The following is a 16,244-nucleotide window of genomic DNA, read 5'->3' as shown; positions in this document are numbered from 1 at the left end:
TGCCTATTAGCAGTTCTGCTTTTTTACTGATGCAGTCTCTCTCCCTAAATTGTATAAAAGACTGGAGCTAAAAATGTAGGAGGAAGGAGACAAAAGGATGTTTTCTCATCATCAAGCTCCATGTGCACTCGTTGTTTCTTTCCCTGAGTAAATTCAGTTCAGTTCAGTCACTCAGTCGTGTCCGACTCTTTGCGACCCCATGGACTGCATCACACCAGGGTTCCCTGTCCATCACCAACTCCCAGAGCTTGCTCAATCTCATGTCCATTGAGTCGCTGATGCCATCTAACCATCTCATCCTGTCATCCCCTTTTCCTCCTGCCTTCGATCTTTCCCAGCATCAGGGTCTTTTCCGGTGAGTCAGTTCTTCACATCAGGTGGCCACAGTATTGGAGTTTCAGCTTCACCATCAGTCTTTCCAATGGCTATTCAGGACTGATTTCCTTTAGGATGGACTGGCTCAATCTCCTTGAAGTCCAGGAGACTCTCAAGAGTCTTCTCCAACCCCACAGTTCAAAAGCATCAATTCTTCAGCACTCATCTTTATAGTCCAACTCTCACATCCATACATGGCTACTGGAAAAAGCATAGTTTTGACTAGATGGACCTTTGTTGGCATAGTAATGTCTCTGCTTTTAATGTGCTGTCTAGGTTGGTCATAGCTTTTCTTCTAAGGAGCATGCATCTTTTAATTTCATGGCTGCAGTCACCATCTGCAGTGATTTTGGAGCCCAAGAAAATAAAGTCTGTCGCTGTTTCCACTGTTTCCCCATTTATTTGCCATGAAGTGATGGGACCAGATGCCATGATCTTAATTTTCTGAATGTTGAGCTTTAAGCCAACTTTTCCACTCTCCTCTTTCACTTTCATCAAGAGGCTCTTTAGTTCTTCTCCACTTTCTGCCATAAGGGTGGTGTCATCTGCATATCTGAAGTTATTGATATTTCTCCCAGCCATCTTGATTCCAGCTTGTGCTTCATCCACCCAGCATTTAGCATGATGTACTCTGCATATAAGTAAATAAGCAGGGTGACAATATACAGCCTTGATGTACTCCTTTCCCTATTTGGAACCAGTCTGTTGTTCCATGTCCAGTTCTAACTGTTGCTTTACCCCTGCATTAAAGGTCCCCCTTTTTAATCCAGGATGATAACAGTGATGTGCATTTTTTTGAGTGTACTGAGAGAGTGAGCTTCCTCGTTTCTCTCACAATGACATTATAGAGTGACAAAAATATAGAATTCTCATGAAGTGGTACAAGATGTAAGGGTTGTAAGATAATTCATGATGTTAGTTATAAGTTGACTATTTCATGAGATTAGACCAGCCTAGGGTTGTTGCGTCTTTACCAAATCGACTACTTCCAGTTGAAGGACACATTGCCTGAATAAATGGGTCCTGCCTGCCATGCAGTGTCCAAAGGTGCCCTAGCAGGGAGGGTCATGCAACTTCTTTGGAGTGTACTGGGCAAATGTTCTGGCTGCTAAATTCTTGGGTAAAGCTTCAAATTTTAGTTTATACAATTTAAATCATTGTAAAATGAGACAATTACTTGTTTACACTGCAATTTATGTTGCATAAAGTTTTATGATGAATGTAAATGAAGATGTTAGATTCACTTCAATGTAGGTTTATATTTATGTAAGTTATACTACTTGACATAGTAGTCTGTTTTAATTTATGAAGTGTGTCAATATTTATGCGACATGGCTTCCCTCATAGCTCAGGTGGTAAAGAATTCGCCTGCAGTGCAGGAGGCCCCGGTTCAATTCCTGGGTCAGGAAGATCTGCTGGAGAAGGGACAGGCTCCCCACTCCAGTATTCTTGGGCTTCCCTGGTGGCTCAGCTGGTAAAGAATCCTCCTGCAATGCGGGAGACCTGGGTTCGATCCCTGGGTTGGGAAGATCACATGAGCCTAGTGCTGAATACAAGCTTAGTTTGTTTCTCTGTTCTATACCCACGGAGTAAGGGCTTCCCTCAGGCTCAGTGGGTAGAGAATCTGCCTGCAGTGCAGGAGATACAAGTTTGATCCCTGGATTGGGAAGATCCCCTGGGAAAGGAAATGGCAACCCACTCGAGTGTTCTCACCTGAAAAATCGCATGGATAGAGGAGCCTGGTGGGCTATAGTACATGGGGTCGCAAAGAGTCAGACATTGCTGAGCGACTAAGCATGCACAGTGATGATAGACGAGATTTGAGTTTGGGAGCCAAGCCTGTGGAAATGGAGGTGGAAGCACACTGGTGCTCCTTTTGTTACAGAGAGGACGCTTGAAGGGCAGTGGTATACCACTGGAATAGCATCATAAGTTCCTAAGCCAGGGACCATATATCCATGGCACCTATGTAAATATGCTGCAAAGATTTTCTACCATGGAGGACATACTTGATGGCCTACCTGAACTTTATTGCAAATTGAGTGCTGCATTTGCATGAGGCCCTTGTTTCCCAATTATTTGCTTGTAGCCAGTCATTAAGCATGGAGGGGATATTAAGGCAGGCACATTTCTGTGAAATGGGCCTTGACTCCGCATTTGCCTTGCTGAAAGTCTCTTAGAACCACAGCAGAGAGAGGGAATCTAAGACTTTTCCTACCCAACTCTCTTTCCTTACCCCTTTCTCCTGCAGAGATCAGTCCTTCGCCATGGTGGGATGGCTCTCCTAGCCTCCCCTGACACTCTCTCAGTTTTCCCTCACAGGCATTTCTTCAGTAAGTATTTGAACATCTAATTTCGTCTTGGTTTCTGTTTTTGAGAAGTGGTGATGTCAGGAGTGGTCTGATAAAGTAGGCAGTGAGATGGGGCACTGGGATGGTGTACTTACCATCAATCTGGCAACACTCCTTGAATGGTGTGTGCAATATGGAGAGTCTCTGGCACATGGTGATGGTCCTGTTCTTAAAGATTTCACCTGAGGTCTCTTCGAAAAACTTCACAGTGAAGTAAATGTCTTGGCAGGTGTGTTGATCCAAACGTTTGAAAGATACAGGGCGAGTAATGCTTCAAATATAGCTCAGTTGTCTGGTTACTGCTATGCTGTGTTAACACCCTACAGACAGGATCGTAAGAAACTCTATGTCCATTAACAAACAGTTAAAGAATAAATGTAAGGACCAGTGCATCTCTCTGGTAGTTTATTGAAAAGTCTTTGTCTGTTGCAGTGGAAGAGCAAACTTTGTTAAGTGGCAAACAGGATCTTAGAGCTAAAATTGCAGAGCTCCATAGATGAATAAATAGTTAAGGCAGGTCTGCTGTGACAAAGTCAGGGCCCAGGTTGGAGAAATCTGAGGCCCTGAAACATGTAATGGCACTATCCGGATGATGTTCCCAGACCTGTGACAAAGTCAAGGCCCAGGTTGGAGAAATCTGAGGCCCTGGAATATATAATTGCCCTATCTAGATGGGTTTCCCAGAAGGTGTTGGCTCTGCAGATTCCCTTGAACCCCTGGAGTTTGTAAGGTAGTCTACCCTTTCATTGCACTTCAAAGTGTTGTAGAAGCCCCTCCTCTTCAAGGCAGTGTGTGTCCTCCTCAGGAGCTGCTCTCACCTCCTCTCCTGGCTACTAGGCCAACTGAAAAAGAGCTAGGCCAGATAAGGCAGGGAAGAGATTACAAACAGAAGGAACTCTAAGAGTTAGTTAGCATGCAATGTCATGAGAAAGGAGCATACCCCAGGGATTGGATTTTGAAGGTGCTGATCAAAGGGGCTGAAACATAAGACTATACTTAATAAAGAATTCATAGACATGGGGGAACTTTTTTGGGTAAATGGGGAAAGATGAATACTCAGGATTCTTGGACATGTTTTGAGTTTACTTGAACTCTGGAGCTCCAAAACATCTTCAAAGCCACTCCAAAGAGTGGGGGCATCTCAGGACCAGGAATCCTGGTTAAGATCTGAAAAACTACTCAATGGTTTCCATAGTCCTCAGGTATACAGTTGATATACCTGGTAGTTGGAGTAATCTCCATACCAAATACTTGTCCTTTGTGGTAAGGGTCTCATAGTGGGGAACGGCAAGTGGATATGTCTGGAACATCCCCCTTTCCCCAGCCAAGATATTAAATTTGAAAAGCAAGATTATATTCTGTGGGATGAAGGGAGAGTGGTGGAGATTAGTGCCACCATTAAAGATCTAAAGGATTCGAGGATAGTGATTCCTATCATGCCTCTTAAATTTACCAGTCTTACCCCTGAAGAAACTAGATGGATCCTGGAGAATAATTGTAAACTACCTCAGACTTAACCAAATAGTAGCCCATTTTGCAGCTGCTGTGCTAGAAAAGTATCTTTGGTGGAGCAGGAACACAATATGTAGCTATTGATGCATCAAATGAATTTTTTTCCATCCCAATCAGAAAGGGTCAGAGACAGTTGTATTCATGCAGGGCAGACAGGATTCATTTAGTTTTGCCTTAGGGCTATGTTAACTTTCCTGCCTTTCATTATATTATAATACAAAGGGATCCAGACTGTTTGGTCATCCCACAAAACATCACAGTGATTCATTAACATTAATAATGCTGATCAGGCAAGTCAAACAAACAGGGCTAGTACTCTGAAAACCTTGACAATGCACCTGTGCTTCAGAGTGTGTAAAATAAACTGCAAAGTTTCAAAGACTTTCTTGAATTTTTAGTGAAGATTTTAGGATTCCAATGAAGAAAACTTCACTGATGTTTTTAGGGTCCAGTGGTCAGAAATATGCCAAGATATCCCTAACAAAGGGAAAAAAAATAAAAATGTATACTGAATCCTTTGCCACAGAAGTTGAAGCACATGGGTGGTAGGCTTTGATTCTAGAGGAAATATATTTTTCACCTAGGAATGTTGACCTGGTCCATGTATTAAGTGACGTAGAAGGGTTGCCAACTTTGAGTAGGACCTCGTGACCCAGTGTGGGAAAGAGCTCTGCAGTAGGTCCAGGCTGTGGTGTAAGCAGTCATGTTGCTTGGGTCCTAAGCTTTGAAAGACCCTATGGTGTTGGAGATACTTTCAGTGGGAAGAGAGGTAGTGTGAAGCTTATGAAAAGCTTAACACATGCCATCATAGGAATATAAACTATAATAGAATTATACATTTATATCTACAGAATGAAATAAAATACCTTTTGAGAAATAGCTCCAACATGTTTCGGGGTTCTGGAAGAGAGATACTGCATGGTAATGAAGCACCAAAGACTGAATCTGAAACTTCACTTTATGAAAAGAATTCTGTTGAACCTATCTAGTCAAAAAAATCAGAATACCTGCAGCACACTATCATCAGATGGAAATACCACATCTGGGAAGGAAGACTAAGCAGGACTGGAGAACACAAGGCTCGTGAGCAAGTAGGTCGCCTGCATCATTTGCATTAGCTCCACTCCCTGCCTTGCAGCTCATGGCCACATGGGCAGTCTCATAAAGTACAACCAGCTGGAAGAGCAGGAAAAGTCTGAGCTCTCGTTTTTGGATGCATTGGTTTGATCATGAATGCAAGCCAGTATATGTGGTGGTAGCATGGCAGTCCTCCTCCAGAGTGGCCATGAAAGATACTGGAAAGGGAAAAGAGCAGAGTTGAAAACAGCACACCCAATCATTCATTTATTATAGAAGTGACTCGTGGTGAGAATATATGGATTCCTGGGGTGCAGGCAAGGCCCTGACCATCTCATTTGGAGCAGTGTCATCAAATTTTAACAATGGTCTATGATTTTGAAAAAAAATAAAGATTGGTACAATTGGCTTATTTTCAAGTGTTAATTACATGTTAAGGTGTAAAGATACTCCAGGTAAAATGATCCAGTGAATAAAATAATGAAGCAATAAGAAAAAAGGATAACTCAAAATGGATCATAGATCTAAATGTAAAATGTAAAACCATAAAATGTTTAGAAGAAAATATAGAAGAAAATCTTCATGACAGAGGATTAAGCAAAGAATTCAAAGCAAGTAAGTTTGATTTCATCAAATTAGAAAAATGTACATGAATAATCAAAGCAGCTTGCTTTGTAATAGCCCCAAATTGAAAACAATCCAGATATCCTTCAGCAGATGAATAACTAAACAAGTGTGGAATACTACTCAGCAATGCAAAGAAACAAACTATTGATACTTACAATCTGATGAATCTCCAGAGAATTATGCCAAGCGAAAAGTCCCAAAAGGTTATATACTGTATTCTATTTATATAGCATTCCTGAAATGGGAAAATTATAGAAATGGACAATAGATGAGTGGTTTCCAGAGATTAAGGGAGAGTTGGGGGCTTGAGAGAAGTGCATACAACTATAATATGAATTCTATTGATTTATTTTCAAATGTTGAACAAGCCTTGCATTTCTGAGATAAACTCTGCTTGGGTATGATGTGATATCCTTTTCTGTATGTTATTAGAATTGACTTGCTATTATTCTGTTGAGAATTTTTGCCTTTATATTCATGATGGGTGTTGATCTATAGTTTTCTCTTATTGCAATGTTTTGTCTGGTTTTGGTATCACAGTAATGCTATTCTCATAAAATGTAAGGTGAATACATGTTTAGAACTGTAATGACCTGTGATAAAGGTCAGTTGATAACTCTGTTATTAGGTAGTATCTCTACTCCTGGTAATGCTTCTTGCTCTGAAGTCTGGTTTGATGTTAACACAGCCACATCAGTCTGCTTTTGCTTGTCACTGAATGGTGTGTCTTTTTCCATGCTATTACCTTCAATGTGTCCATGTTATATTTAAAGTATGGTTTGGGTAGAAAGCTTATAACTGTTTTTAAATTTTGGCTTTTAATTGGTATGTTTAGGCCATTTAGAATAAGTACAATTATTGATGTTATTGGATTAAAGTCTACCACCTAAGTAGCTATTTTTTGTGATTCGGTCTCTTTTGATTCTCTGTTTTCTTTTAGATTGGGAGTTTTTTTATTATTCCATTTTATTTCAACTATTGGCTTACATATTAGTTGTCCATTGCTTTACAGCAAATTATCCCCAAATTTCGTGGCTTAAAAACACACACATTTATTATCTTACAATTTCTATAAGTCAGGAATACAGCCACAGCTGAACTGAATACTCTGTTTCATGGTCTCTTTCAAGGCCTCTAAGTATCAGCTCAGCATCTGTGGTCTTATCTGAAGGCTCGACTGGGGAAAGATCTACTTCCAAGTTCACTCATTGGTTATTGGCAGCATTTGGTTCCTTTTTAGTTATTAGCTTATTGTTGTTGTTCAGTCACTCAGTTATATCCAAATCTTTGTAACCACGTGGACTGCAGCACACCAGCCTTCCCTGTCCTTCACTGTCTCCTAGAGTTTGCTCAAACTATGTCCATTGAGTTGATAATGCCATCCAACCATCTTATCCTCTGTTGTCCCCTTCTTGTCCCACCCTCAATTCCTTGTAATGTGGGCCTCTTCAAAATAGTGAAAGTATTGCTGCTGCTGCTGCTGCTAAGTCACATCAGTCATGTCCGACTCTGTGCGACCCCAGAGACGGCAGCCCACCAAGGTCCTCCATCCCTGGGATTCTCCAGGCAAGAGTACTGGAGTGGGTTGCCATTTCCTTCTCCAGTGCATGAAAGTGAAAAGTGAAAGTGAAGTCGCTCAGTCGTGTCCGACTCTTAGCGACCCCATGGACCACAACCCACCAGGCTCCTCCATCCATGGGATTTTCCAGGCAAGAGTACTGGAGTGGGGTGCCATTGCCTTCTCCAGAAAGTATTGCTAGCAATGTGGAAATCATAGTCTTTTATAGCCTGTCAGAAGTGATATTTCATCACTTTTTAAAAGTTACATTAGTTTGAAGCAAGTCTCTATGTTTCTCCTGTATTCAGGAGGAAGCAATTACCTGAGGAGGTGAATGCCAGAGTGGAGATCATTAGTGACCATCTTAGAAGTGTACCTATCACAGTTTTTTATTTATTAACTCTTCAGAAAAATTTAGTGATCTCTCTAGGGTTTTCAATATACATCTTAAATTATTCCTCCTACCTTCAAATAATCTTTTAGAGCAATTAAAAATAATAAAAATGTGAATTACATGCTTACAGTCATTTTTGCATTTCTACTGATCTTTATCAAGAAGAAATTTAAGTTTCTTTCTGTTTTCATCCTGACTGAAGAACTTCCTTTAACATTTCTTATATGTCTGATGGTAGTGATTACTCTTATTTTTTGTTTTTCTGAAAAAAAATTCTCTTTTCATTTTTGGAGAATATTTTCCCTGTATAGAACTCTGGGACAACTTTCTGTTTTAAGCATTTTTACAGATGACACTCCATTGTCTTCTAGCTTGCATAGTTTCCAATGAGAAGTCTGCTGTTATTTCTGTGTTTGTTCCTTTAGGAACTTTCTTTTGTCTCTGGCTGCCGTCAAGAGTTTCCTTCTATTTAAGGGACAGTCCCGGCCATTACCTTTTCAATATTTCTTCAGTTCTGCTCTTCCCTCTTTTGGTATCCAAGTTACACATATATTAGAGATGTGATGTCCCACAGCTTGTGCATGCTCTTGTTTTAATTTTTCATTCTTCTGTACCTTTGTTTTTCAGTTTGTGTAATTTCTATTGCTTTATTTTCATGTTCATTGATTCTTTCCATCATTTATGTCAAGTCTACTGATGAGTCTTCAGAAGGCATTCTCCATCTCTGTTACTGGCATTCAGTTCAGTTCAGTTCAGCCGCTCAGTCATGTCTGACTCTTTGAGACCCCATGAATCGCAGCACGCCAGGCCTCCCTGTCCATCACAAACTCCTGGAGTTTACTCAGACTCATGTCCATTGAGTCAGTGATGCCATCCAACTGTCTCATCCTCTGTCATCCCCTTCTCCTCCTGCCCTCAATCCCTCCCAGCATCAGGGTCTTTTCCAATGAGTCAGCTCTTCACATGAGGTAGCCAAAGTACTGGAGTTTCAGCTTCAGCATCAGTCCTTCCAATGAACACCCAGGACTGATCTCCTTTAGGATGGACTGGTTGGATCTCCTTGCAGTCCAAGGGATGCTCAGGAGTCTTCTCCAACACCACAGTTCAAAAGCATCAATTCTTCGGCACTCAGCTTTCTTCGCAGTCCAACTCTCACATCCATACATGACCACTGGAAAAACCATAGCCTTGACTAGATGGACCTTTGTTGGCAAAGTAATGTCTCTGCTTTTTAATATGCTATCTAGGTTGGTCATAACTTTCCTTCCATGGAGTAAGCGTCTTTTAATTTCATGGCTGCAATCGCCATCTGCAGTGATTTTGGAGCCCAGAAAAATAAAGTCTGACACTGTTTCCACTGTCTCCCCATCTATTTCCCATGAGGTGATGGGACCAGATGGCATGATCTTAGTTTTCTGAATGTTGAGCTTTAAGCCAACTTTTTCACTCTCCTCTTTCACATTCATTAAACATGTTTAATTCTAGCATTTTTAAAAATTCCTAGCATTTCCACTTGATTCCTTCTTCTACTTTTTATTTTTCTGATGACATTCCTTATCTGGCAATGCGATTTCTTATCTTTTCCACTAGAGACTTTATCCTGTTTATCAGACTTATTTTAAATTCTGTCTGTTAATTCCAACATCAGTATCACATATGAATCTTTTTCTTTTGATTTGTTTGTGTGTGGGATTTTCCCTTGCTTGCTTGTGTGTCTCTTAGTTTTTGGATCAACCAGTGCAGAATTATTTTGCTTGGAGGGAAGACAGGATAAAAGGGTCTGAACAGAATTTTGTGCCTTTCTTGCACTGCTGCTATTTTCCTGTCCAAGTTCTATACCATATTGTTGTTTAGTTGCTAAGTCTGTGATCTCTGTTCTGACTAAAGTCTTTCTTGTGCACACCTGGTAAGATATATGAATAAATGAAAATGTGAATAGAAGACCTTTGAGTAGGTGAAAATTCTCCTGTATGTGGTTTCTGGGGATTCTGTACTTTCACACTGGCTCACATTCAGCTTTTAGCTTCCATTTCACTTTTAAGCTGAATTATTCTTGCCAACTTGTACAATGTCTGGCATTTACCCTAAGTAAGAAAATGCTGGCATCTTGTCTCTTCTTGGACGTGCCTGTTTTTCCTCAGATTTCGAGTAAGTAGGTTGTTGGGGTCCTTTAATGGACTGGAACCTGGTGGTATGGAGTCGATGATAAGAAAGTAAAAGAGAGAAAGAGAGAGAGACAAAAAAAAAGACCCGGGGACCTAAGCTCTGATGGAGCAAAGGTGCTTTAGTCATTTTTCTATGAGTATATATAGGCTGTGGTACAAGAAACTTCTTTCGGGAATGATAGAGATCAGAAAACCAAATGTACAGCAACCGTTACCAAGGGAACAAGGGGTGATGTTAGTCACAAGGTCAGGAGACAATCCATATCTCAAGAAAGGGGAACAAGACTAAGCAGTTTTGTCCTAAAGAGAATGTTTACTAAAGGAGACCCAAGCCTGCCTCACACAATGACCTCAGTCCCTGGGAGCAGCGTGCTGTTCCGCTTGAAGAGGGACACAGGACTCATGAGAGAGAGCACGTAGGAATCCTCCGTCAAACACTCCCTGACAGTAGGTTGGATGGCTACCTCAGAAATCTGATGAATTAAAGAAAAACTGTGATTCTGCAGATATGCAGCTTTCTTTCCATTAAGAGTGGGAGTGATGATCTTTCTAATCTGGTACATACTAAGTTGAATTCAGAAATTTGGTCCATTGACTCTCCAGTTGATTATAATTAATTTCATGTTATGATGTCGCTATAACCACTTTAATCTCTTCCCTGTCAGATATATGGATCTCAAAAATAGAGATTGGACTCATCACTAATCTTTGGTTCATGACATTCTAATGATCAGTGCATGGCCCATTTTTATTTAGTTATTTTTAACAGTTATATTTAACTATGATAAAATTATATTTAATTTATAAAAACATAAAAGTATATTTAATTTAACTATATTAAAATTACATTTAAATATAATTAAATAATTATATTTATATTAAATTTATAATTTAAAATTATATTTAATTTTATTATATTTAATATAATAAAATATTTAATTTAGATATAATTTTGTGTATTCATATAATTGTGTATGTAATTATATTTTTAAAAATTATTATGTTTATATAAATTTATTTTATCTTTTTTGTTTATTTTTATTTTTTTCATTTATTTTTATTAGTTGGAGGCTAATTAGTTTACAGTATTATAGTGATTTTTGCCATACATTGACATGAATCAGCCATGGATTTACATGTGTTCCCCATCCCGATCCCCGCTCCCACCTCCCTCCCTATCCCATCCCTCTGGGTCTTCCCAGTGCACCAGGCCCGAGCACTTGTCTCATGCATCCAACCTGGGCTGGTGATCTGTTTCACCCTTGATAATATACATGTTTCAATGCTGTTCTCTCAGAGCATCCCACCTTGCCTTCTCCCACAGAGTCCCAAAATCTGTTCTGTACATCTGTGTCTCTTTTTTCTGTTTTGCATATAGGGTTATCATTACCATCTTTCTAAATTCCATATATATGCATTAGTATACTGTATTGGTCTTTATCTTTCTGGCTTACTTTATTCTGTATAATGGGCTCCAGTTTCATTCATCTCATTAGAACTGATTCAAATGAATTCTTTTTAATGGCCGAGTAATATTCCATTGTGTATATGTACCACAGCTTCCTTATCCATTCGTCTGCTGATGGGCATCTAGGTTGCTTCCATGTCCTGGCAGTTATAAACAGTGCTACACACTGAGGAAACCAGATCTGAAAGAGACACATGTACCCCAATGTTCATCGCAGCACTGTTTATAAATTTAATTATTTTAATAATGCATTAAGCAACTGTGAGCCTACCATCAAAATATTACCTTGAAAATAACTTACACTAATCATTTTGTCCAGTACCTCCCAACCCATTCTTCTTACCTCTTCTACTCAAGATAACTATCATACTGAATCCATGCATATGGGTTTTGCTTTTTATGGATTTTTATTGTTATTGCAATTATATATCTTTTTAAACCTTGCATTATAAATCTATGTGTTTAGTTTTCTAATGAGGACATTATGTTGCATATAATCTTTTTAGACTTTTAACATTCCATTAATATTACTTTTAAAATATTATACATACTGTTGACTGTCATTGAGATTCATTTGTTTTATTCTGAGCTTTCTAAAAGTCATGTATATGCCAGAGAGGAAATACTCTCTCTGACCCTGATCTTTTAATTTCTTTAAAAAAAGTCACCATGAAATGCAGTCTTCTGGACATCAAGAGACAGAGACCAATTGAAAACTGAAATTATCTCAACAATAGTCATACCAGATCATTACCAGACACGTACTACCCACTCCCGCCTGAAGGTGGGAATCTTCAACTGTCAGTATATAGTGGTCTAGGGCAGAGCTTGTGGGAGAGTGGTGACATCAGCCCTAACTTATATGAGTCTCACTGCAGTGAGACATTCATTCATTCACTCATTCATTCATTTATGTAATATTTGCTGAATCCATATCATGCTCCTGATTCTGTTCTAGGCCTGGGGAAACAGAAGTGAACAAAATATGCAAAAATCCATATCTGCAGGGAAAGACATAAAATAATTAAAATGTACAGTGTAAGAAAAAAATGCTATGGAGAAAAATCAAGGAGATGAGGTTATGTCAAGGGATGCACTATTAATTAGGGAGATGAGGAGAAGACATCACATAGATGGTTACATTTAGATAAAAGCACAAAGTAAGAAAGTCAGACATGCAGAAGCAGCATAGAACGTTTGGGTAGAGCTCAAGGACCAGAGAGGCTAGAGATTAGGAAAGGAAAATAGGAAGAGTTCTGTTGGAGTAAAAAAGGTAAGGTAGAAGATGAGGGGAGAGGGGAGAGAAGTGAAGTATACTGTTTTGAGGACTTCCCATAGATGGAAAGCTATTAAAAAGATTTGAGCAGAGAATTGCCAAGACTGGACTAACATTTAACAGAACTACTTTGGCAACTGCTTTGAGAATGGATTAGAAGGAGGCAGGCCTTTTTTATATGAGACAGGGACAGTTTTTCTTCCATTCTTTAATATGGATGTAAAAAGTCAAGCAAGTGAAATTTCTCTACAAAAAGGAACTTTTCATTGGAATTTGCAAATATAAGCTCTCACTCCTTGGTGTAGATAGATACATAGTCCATCTTTTGGGATGGGTCACTCAAATTCTTCTTGCACTTCAGGAATGACAGGTTCATGAAAAATTGCTAAACATCACTAATCATCAGGGAAATGTAAATCAAAGCCACAATGAAATACCAGCTCACACTGCTAGGATGGCTGTTATCAAAAAGGCAAAAGGTAACAAATATTGGTAAGTGTGTGGAGACAAGGGAACCCTTGTGCCCTGTTGATGGAAATGTTCATCCACTATGGAAAACAGTGTGGAGGTTCCTAATAAAATAAAAAATAGAATTATCATATGATCCAGCAGTCCCACTTATGAAGTCAATATCTCGCAGTAATGTCTGCACTCTCATGTTCACTACACTATCTACCTACCTTAAAAGGGAACTGTCTGACTGATTAGACCGGGCACAGAAAGATAATACTGCCTGATCTCATTTATATGTGGAATCTAAAAAAGTCAAACTCATAGGAATAGGGGTAGAATGGTATTTGTCAGGGGCTGAGAAGAGGGGAAAATGGGGATATGTTGATCAAAGCATAAAAAGTTCAGTTATTCAGGATGAATACATTTTGGAGATACAATGTAGAGCATGGTGACTACAGTCAATAATACTGTACCATGTTTTTGAATACGCTGAGGGAGTAGATCCTCAGTGTCCTTATCCCCCCCATACAGATGGAACCTACATGAAGTGATGGATATGTTAATCAGCTTGATTGTGGTGCTCATTCCACAATGTATACATATGTTAACACACTACATTGATTACATATGAACAATGTTTATTTGTTAATTATATATAAATAAAGTTGGAAGAAAAAAATATTAATAGATATTTATAATCCATTACTCCTCTCTGGTACATCACAGAGGAATAAAAGAAATTTCCCATAGGTCTTTCATAACACCAAGTGAACTTACATTTAGCCATTTGATTTCACCATGTTGGCTTACTAGTCTCTCTGTACACTCACTGTTTTGAAAAGTGTTTTATGTTTCTAGAACTTGGTAGTTTTTTTTTCTCTAGCAGGAAATTATTCATTTTTTTAAGATTGATTTAAAAATAAATAATGTGTTTTGGTGAGATGAACAAAAAGTATTAAAATTTAAATCACCCATAAACCATCCAGAAAAAAAGCTATAAGCATTTTTATTCCTTTCAGTCCTTTTTTAAAATTTAAATATATTTGACATATGACACTGTAAGTGTAAGATGTACAACATGTTAGGTTGATGCATTTATATATTGCAATATGATTGTCATTGTAGCAAAAATTAGCACCTCTATCCCATTACATAATTTTTTTGCTTTTTAGTAATTGTTTTTTCAGTGTTTATGTTTTCACATGGTTGAAATCATAATACCTAATACAACTTTGATTCCTCTTTTTTACTCAACGTTATAAACACTTCCCATGTTATTCACTATTCTATTACATTTTTAAGGACTGGGTACTATTTCACAATATGGGATGAACCAAGATTCACCCATTCACCCCTTGGTTGTTGTTATTTAGGTTCCAAGAACCCAGTCCCTACTCTCACTAAACCATATTTACGTAGATAATCATATGTTGTATTTTTGAGAAAAGGTATTTAGGCATAGAGGAAGGAGCACAAGAGGAGTTGATATAGTCTAGCGTCTCAGAGGAGGCTTTTCTGAGGAAGTAATATTTAAGTGACTCTGAAGACTCACAACAAGTTAATTAAAGGAGTGGGAAAGGGCATGCCCTCAAGAGCAAACCACAGGGGGTACATCAGGTGGGAAGTCACCTGGGTTGGAAGTTCAGTTCAGTCGCTCAGTCATGTCCAACTCTTTGTGACCCCATGAACCGCAGCATGCCAGGCCTCCCTGTCCAACTCCTGGAGTCCACCCAAACCCATGTCCATTGTGTCCATGATGTCATCCAAACATCTCATCCTCTGTTGTCCCCTTCTCCTCCTGCCCTCAATCCTTCCCGGCATCAGGGTCTTTTCCAATGAGTCGGCTCTCTGCATCAGGTGGCCAAAGTATTGGCGTTTCAGCTTCAACATCAGTCCTTCCAGTGAACACCCAGGACTGATTTCCTTTAGGATGGACTGGTTGGATCTCCTTGAAGTCCAAGGGACTCTCAAGAGTCTTCTCCAACACTGCAGTTCAAAAGCATCAATTCTTTGGCACTCAGCTTTCTTTATGGTCAACTCTCACGTCCATACTTGACTACTGGAAAAACCATAGCCTTGACTAGACGGACCTTTGTTGGCAAAGTAATGTCTCTGCTTTTTAATATGCTGTCTAGGTTGGTCATGACTCTCCTTCCAAGGTTCAAGCATCTTAATTTCATGGCTGCAGTCACCATCTGCAGTGATTTTGGAGCCCGGAAAAATAAAACCTGGGTTGGAAAACCTGGGTCGGAAAGGAGTGTATATTTGGAAGTTCAGGAAAGCTGAAATTCATTTTCAAGGGGAAGACTGACAGCAGGTGAAGTTTGTGGAGTAGTCAGGGGAGAAATCATAAAATAGCCTTACAGTCTTAAGTTTGAGATTTGGGTCTTTATTTAAAAAAAGAAAAAGAAAAACTTCTCAAGGGTCCTTAGGCAAGGAAGTAACACTACCAGAATGTTATTTTACAGAAGTTGCTTGAGCCACTGTCTAAAGAACAGGTGGGTGGAGAGGAAAGCACGGTTGTTGGAAAGCTTGTTGGGTGGGAAGGTAGAGTGCACTTGGGGATGCTCATGGACAGAGGGAAGGGTGGGCTGCTGGGAGAAACCCTTGGGGGAGAGGTGTCAGGGCTTGGTGCTTGCATGTAAGGTGAGGAGGGCATCAGGAATTCCTCGCAGTTTTCTGGTTGGAGCAATGGGGACGATGGGGCAATTCACTGAAAGACAATACAGGAGAAGGAGCAGTTCTGAGGGAGAGATCCGGAGTTTGGTTTTGGACATGTTGAGATGCAGGTGCCTGTGTACCATTCAAGTGCAGATGTCAAGAAAATAGCTGTAGATAGGGTCTGGAGTCTAGAAGAAATCTGTCTGCTGGAATGTAAGAGTTAGAAATATATGAATGGCATTTGAAGTCTCAGGGTGTGGTGGTCACATGAGGAAGTATGATGTGAAGACAGACGAGGACAGAGCCTGTGGTGGATGCCAGGCTCCC

The 16,244-nt window shown here is 39.5% G+C and overlaps 1 protein-coding gene across 3 annotated transcripts in view; it reads left to right on the top strand.

Moving 5' to 3' along the window:
- C14H5orf47 (chromosome 14 C5orf47 homolog) overlaps window positions 1–13,413 on the top strand; it is a 39,809-nt gene extending 26,396 nt beyond the window's left edge. For 2 of the 3 annotated variants that reach the window (XR_011491275.1, XR_011491273.1), the window contains 2 exons: window positions 2,627–2,708; window positions 5,090–5,959. The gene's annotated coding sequence lies outside the window, so the exon portion shown is untranslated. Of the gene's footprint in view, window positions 1–2,626; window positions 2,709–5,089; window positions 5,960–12,207 lie in introns of those variants that run through there. The other variant, XR_011491274.1, reaches the window with a different exon arrangement.
- Window positions 13,414–16,244: the final 2,831 nt, after the last annotated feature.

This window comes from Odocoileus virginianus, chromosome 14 (assembly GCF_023699985.2).
Source record: "Odocoileus virginianus isolate 20LAN1187 ecotype Illinois chromosome 14, Ovbor_1.2, whole genome shotgun sequence".
In the NCBI taxonomy this organism is placed as follows: Eukaryota; Metazoa; Chordata; class Mammalia; order Artiodactyla; family Cervidae; genus Odocoileus; species Odocoileus virginianus.
The sequence above is the reverse complement of the archived record's forward strand: the minus strand, read 5'-3'. Positions and strand labels throughout refer to the sequence as shown.